This window comes from Bufo gargarizans, unplaced genomic scaffold, assembly GCF_014858855.1.
Source record: "Bufo gargarizans isolate SCDJY-AF-19 unplaced genomic scaffold, ASM1485885v1 fragScaff_scaffold_293_pilon:::fragment_2:::debris, whole genome shotgun sequence".
NCBI classification, from domain to species: domain Eukaryota; kingdom Metazoa; phylum Chordata; class Amphibia; order Anura; family Bufonidae; genus Bufo; species Bufo gargarizans.
The window spans coordinates 820,869-827,268 of NW_025334084.1; positions in this window are offsets into that span (position 1 = coordinate 820,869).

Genomic DNA, 6,400 nt, shown 5'->3' on the forward strand with positions numbered 1-6,400 from the left:
TCTTATGCACCTCTGCCTAGATGTAAGTTTAACATGGTACAACAAGTTGTTTGCTTGGAAGCAATTAACCATTATATACTTTTGTACCATCAAAGATGGTTGGATGAATTCTGAAATGTGTGGTTTAAGGCAAGATATGGCAGTTACCATATTAGAAACCTTATACTAATTTTACTTACTGCCAGGTCTGCCCTTACTACATGCAGGCTGTGGGCTGCTTGCTGGCAAGGCCTCCCCACTGCTGCCCATAGGGTTTATGTTCCTAAACGGCCAATGCGTTCATGAACCCTAATCTTCACCAGTCATGGGCTGCCAACTTGGGTACTTCAGGCACCTTCCTCTATGGGATAGCACCTAAGCAATTGGGTTCCTAAGCTTGCTAAATGCCTACTAGGTGTGCTGTATCTTGTTGACTTCCTGTGTACCAATCTCTGCCTATTTACCGTACTCTGAGGCTCCACTGCCTGACCTGACTTGTGCCTGACCTCTGTATAGAGTCAGACCTTTCGCTGATCTTGGATGGTTTACCATATTGCATGAACTCCACCAGTACTTTCCTGACTATGATTTTGCCTGGATGATATTCTCTGCTTGGATTTGGAAGAGTTGAAGGATAAAAAATTCCTCCAGTTTGACGAAACACGGAAAAGAGGCACCAGCACATTTGGTATCTATATCAAAACCGAGCAGAGGACGAGCAGCGCAGCAGCTCCTGAACGCGTGGGACGTCACGCTATGAGTCGGTGAGCGCAGCGGAAGAAACCACATGCTTCAGCTACTATCTCTTATAACCTGGACCTGAGTTAACATACTACAAGGATGGGTAATGTAACGGCTATTCAGCCTAAATATGATGATACACTTTCTGCTGGATATTTGGAAATAATAATATACTCAAGAGACTATCTTAGAATATAGAGACTGAGACACGATTGAAAGAACACCAGCCTCGTTATTATGAATAGACACTAGCTGCATACATGCGCTAATGAGCCTGATACAACTAGTATCATCCTAATACATCTCTGGCTCACACGGAGGACTACATTGGATAATATAAGAGACTATATATTATATTCTTATATTTACATCAAACCTGCCTCTATTATTTGTCTATGTTTTTCTATATTTTTACCTTTGTTTTTTTCTTTCACTATTTTGCTTTACATATTTATTTATCATTTTTAAGAGGTTGATCAACCATTTTTGATATTACATGTTTACAGATGTTATATGCTTCTATCGAAATTTTATTTGTGTATAATAAATGTATAGTTTTATATCTAATTGACTATTCAGTCCATACAACATTAGATAGCAGAGTGCCTCCATATCAAATATCAAATATATTTACTAATATGGGGTGAGTCGAGGGGTGTGCACCTATCCATCGTTTCCCAGATTGGTGAGCCACTGATTTTATAATGCAAGAATAGGACATACTCTATCTTTTTTGCAGGGCCGCAGAACAGAACTACGGATGCAGACAGCACACGGTGTGCTGTCTGCATCTTTTGCGGCCCCATTGAAATGAATGGGTCCACACCCGATCCGCAAAATTGCGGAACGAATGCGGACCCAGAACTACGGACATGTGAATGGATCCTTAGTCAGAGCACGGGCATACAGATTGCATGTACACTGTCAACACTCCCCACTGACAGTGTACCAATATAAGGTTGTCTATAGCAACTTACTCTAATAAAGACAACTTCAGTGCCAGTTTTGCAATAAAAAAAGCACAAAACCAACAAATTAAATATGTTGCAAAAATAATCAAAATCACTTGTCTTACACATTTAAGAATAAACTAATGTTTTTCACACAGATTATGTTAATATATTGATTCCCATTTATATGGGAAATAATATATTTTTACCTACACATTGATTCATATAGTTACAGCATAGCATATTCACTCCTCTTTATTAGATTACTCTATTTATATATATTTTTGAAATATAGTCTTTATTAGGGTTTTTTACATTTTTAATACAACATATGCAAAAACAAGTACAATAGGTCATTTACACAAGACCGTGCATCTTTGGCATCTTCTCAGTCCAGATTGTATATGTAGAGAGAGTCCCGAAACTGATCATCCGGCATCTGTGAATACAGTCAGGATTCAAGTATAGCCCTCATTAAGGCTGAGTATTCAGCCTAGCGCAAACAACCAAACATAACAACGTTTAAACCGCACCCCCCTCCCCCCTTTCAGTGCTCTCTCAGTTTGACATGATTGCATTTCTATCAATTATCTAATCCACCTGCAGTCTTCCCAGAGTGTTTGTGATTTTCCCCCATAGGTCCCATTCAGAAGTTACGAAGGGCTTCATCAGCTCCTTTAATTCACCGTCTGAGAACAACACATTGACAAAGACCTCCCACCTCTTGAAAAACATTTTAACATATTTTCCCTTGTGTTGTTCTGCCTCTACTCTCTCCATATTGAAGCATAGTTTAATGTGGCGAAAAACATCTCTTGCTGATGGGACACGGGGCTGTAGCCAGTCTCTAAAGAGGCATCTTTTTGCCGCTAGGAGTGAAATGTAGAGTATCGGGGGGATCTTTCTTATCTCAGGATAAACATGAAATAGGATAAGTTCAGGGGCTAGGGGAGTCAATAGTCCCAGGTGGCGTTTATTTTGGGACTGGATCAGCCTTCAAAATGTTACAGATTCCGAGCAAGTCCCTGATATAATTCCGACAATGTTTTTTTTTCCTACTAGGAGGTCAAAGTTATTGGAAATGTATTACTTAGTAAGCTTCTGAACTCTATTTCTGAGGAACCCCATAAGTTGGAGGTACGCTCTAGCAAGTGTTAATTCCCAAGCTGATGTATCTCCCTAAATTCAGTAAATGAATAGTAACGTCTCTTGGATATATCAGATATCCTTTACATATGTAATGCCCACTGCCCGCCATCACACAAAATGTTTAGATTCTAAGCCTTCCGGGAATTTTGGGTGGCCCCATATACTTTGAGAGCATTAAAGGTTAGGTCGAAGATTTTACGAGACCCTTTCCAAGCAGCAACAGTATCCTTCACTAATAAACGGGTCCTATTGAAGAGGGTATTGCCGCATATTTGGTGTGTAGTAATTCCTCTAGTTTCCAAGGGTGTACTAACTTCGCTTCCAGGGTGGGATTGGAGTATAATTTAGTGTCAAAGATCCAATCAATGCAGTGTCTCAAAAAGCTGGTCAAGTTGTAACACTTCAAATCCGGCAACGCTAGGTCTCCCAAGATCTTGGCTAATTGTAACTTTAGCCAGCGATATCCTGGGCTTCTTTCCCGCCCATAGGAAAATGCAGATTCTAGAGTGGTGATATCTGAGTGTTTGAGGAGGAGAGGAATAGTTTGCATGGGATACAAGAACTTTGGTATACACATCATCTTACTTTATTTATATTATTTAATATTCTGCAAATTTGGCCCAACTCTGCCCCGTTATTATATTAGCAGTTGTTTTATTGTGGACTGCATAAAGGCCATCAGTAAAAATCCTTTTAATATTTATGTATCATTAGTTGACCGTCATTTCCGCTTATCTCATACAAGCTCCATTTGTGTTCCGCTATTCCTTCTTACTATAAACACATCCAGAGCGATCCCATTGTCAGTGGAAAATTGGAGGTTTCAGTGTCCCTGATCTCCATGACAACAAAGCTGCCCAGCCCGTGCGCTTACATTCACATGCACTTACACCGCTAGCTGAGTCCTGTATTATGACATCTCAGACTTATGAGTGTTAAAAGATGCCTACCCTAACGTGGACAGCAATACTATATTGGTCTTCAGTCTAATCACACTGAAGAGCCGAACACTTAGGCCCCTTTCACACGAGCGAGTATTCCGAGTGGGTGAAAAGTGTGATGCCAATGCATTGCTCCCGCACGGAATCCAGACCCATTCATTTCAGTGGGTCTGTGTACATGAGCGTTGGTTTTTACGCATCACTTGTGCGTTGCGTGAAAATCACAACATGTTCTATATTTTGCAATATTCACGCATCGCTGGCCCCATAGAAGTGAATGGGGCTACGTGAAAATCACATCGCGTCTGCAAGCAAGTGCGGATGCGATTTGTTTTTCACGGATGGTTGCTAAGAGATGTTGTTTGTAAACATTAAGTTTTATCACGTGAGTGCAAAACACAGTGAATTGCATTGCACTCGCGCGATAAAAACATCTGAACGCGATCGCAAACAAAACTGAACGAACTTGCTTGCGAAATCGCACAGTTTTACTGAACACATCCACAACGCATCGGACCTAATCCGGACACGCTCGTCTGCAAGGGGCCTTATAGTCTAATCTATATGCATGCTATACTCGTGTACCTCATACCTTCTCCCCTCCCAGCGGCATCCCAGTTGCATAGTAACCCTCACTGGAGGCCACATAATATATATAATTACTATTAATCTTGTTTGATTTTATTTATCTATCATCCACTCATTTATTAAGTTTTTATTCATGTCCTCACTTACTTTTCATAAGGTTTACTGTGAATGAATGTATGCTCCTCTCACTAGGAGGTGCAGACTAGGGACAGTTTTTGAACATTAAGTTGTGTTGAAGTTGTGTATTTAAAGTAAGGGTACTTTCACACTTGTGTTAGGGGATTCCGGCAGGCAGTTCCGTCGCCGGAACTGCCTGCCGGATGCGGAAATCCATATGCAAACGGGTAGCATTTGTTTCCAGATCCGGATGCGGATCCGTCTGACAAATGCATTGAAATACCGTATCCGTCTCTCCGGTGTCATCTGGAAAAACTTATCCGGTATTTATTTTTTTCACATTTTTAAAGGGCTGCACATGTGTACAAGATCCGGCATTAATACATTTCAATGGAAATTAATGCCGGATCTGGCATTCCAGCAAGTGTCAGTTCCGGACTTTTGGCCAGAGAAAATACTGCAGCATACAAGAAGGGGAATCTACCCCTGAAACTATACATTTTGGATATATAAAAGAATATATATTTCTTGATCACTTTGGGCCAGCACTGAAGTCCCTTTTTGCCTGAAGGTGTAATTCCAGCCTTCCAATCTCTGCCAGATTCTGAGATTCGGACTGTATTATGTGATGGCCTAGTACTGTAGTAGGAAATACACTCCAGTGTGATCCTTGCATGTTTTCATGTCTGTTGTGGCCCCACCTCAACAACAAAAAGAGAGAGTCCAACCAGGGGCTATAGCCCCTATAGCTACTATAGGTGGTGCAGAGGTTGCATTCGCTACCAGGCCCAGGAGCCTGAGGGGGCCCAAAGACCCTTGTGCCACATACGAAGACACTGGTATTATAGAAAGTGCATGCTGGTCAAGTTACACCTCTGGCTGGAGGAAAGGGACAAGGTCAAGAATTTGGCATCGGGGTGGCATTTCAAATTTTGCCTCAGGCAGCACAAAGGCTGGGGGGGGGCAAGCTGTACTCTTGCACCAGGGCCCATGACCCTTTAGATATGCCCCTGAGTCCAACTGTGTGTATTTTGCAATCTCTGCCATTTATCACAACAATGCAACCCATTGTGCACTTGTTTTCAATTGTTTTTCTAGCATTCCAAAAATTGTATGTGTCATTCAAAGTGCACAAAAATTACAGACCAAATGTCAGAGTTTGCTAAGAATATCTAGATAAGGATCCCAAAAGTAACATCATTACTGAAAGGTCTGAAGCCTGAACTGTAAAGCCTGTATCCTGAATTGTGAAGCCTGAAGGGTTGTGAACCCTTCAGAATTTTCTATATTTCTGCATACATTTGACTTAAAACTACATGAGGTTTTCACATAAGTCCTAAAGTAGATAAAGATATCCAAATTAGTGTTAAGCCTTCACACTGAGATTGGGCCACCAAGTGGGAACAATATGATTAGGCAGATTGGCTTGGGTATACATGATTTACAGCGATTTGTGACAAATTAATTCAAAACAAATGGAATTTCTTGGTGAACTTTGGGTGAATCAACTGAATAAAATTTTTCTAAACTTTACTCACCTCTAATCTAAATCCAACAAATTGGTAATTTATTTGAGGAAAACTATCCAATATCACTTGTCTGTGAGTGGCAAACATATGTGAACCTTTAGGATTAGCAGATAATTTAAGAGTGACAATCAATGAGGGGACAATCAGGTGTGAGTGGGCAACCTGTTTTGTTGAAAGAACTGGGATCTAACAAAGTCTGATCTTCATGACACTTGTTTGTTGAAGTGTATCACGGCATGAAGAAAGGAAATTTCTAAGGACCTTAGAAGAAGAGCTGTTGATGCTCAAGTCAGGCTGAAAAATGTAAAAAAAACAAGGAGAAGTTGACCAACAAAGATCATGCCAAGCGCAAGGCATGTAATAGTGCATGAGGTCATAAATAGAAATGAGCAATAAATTTGATTCG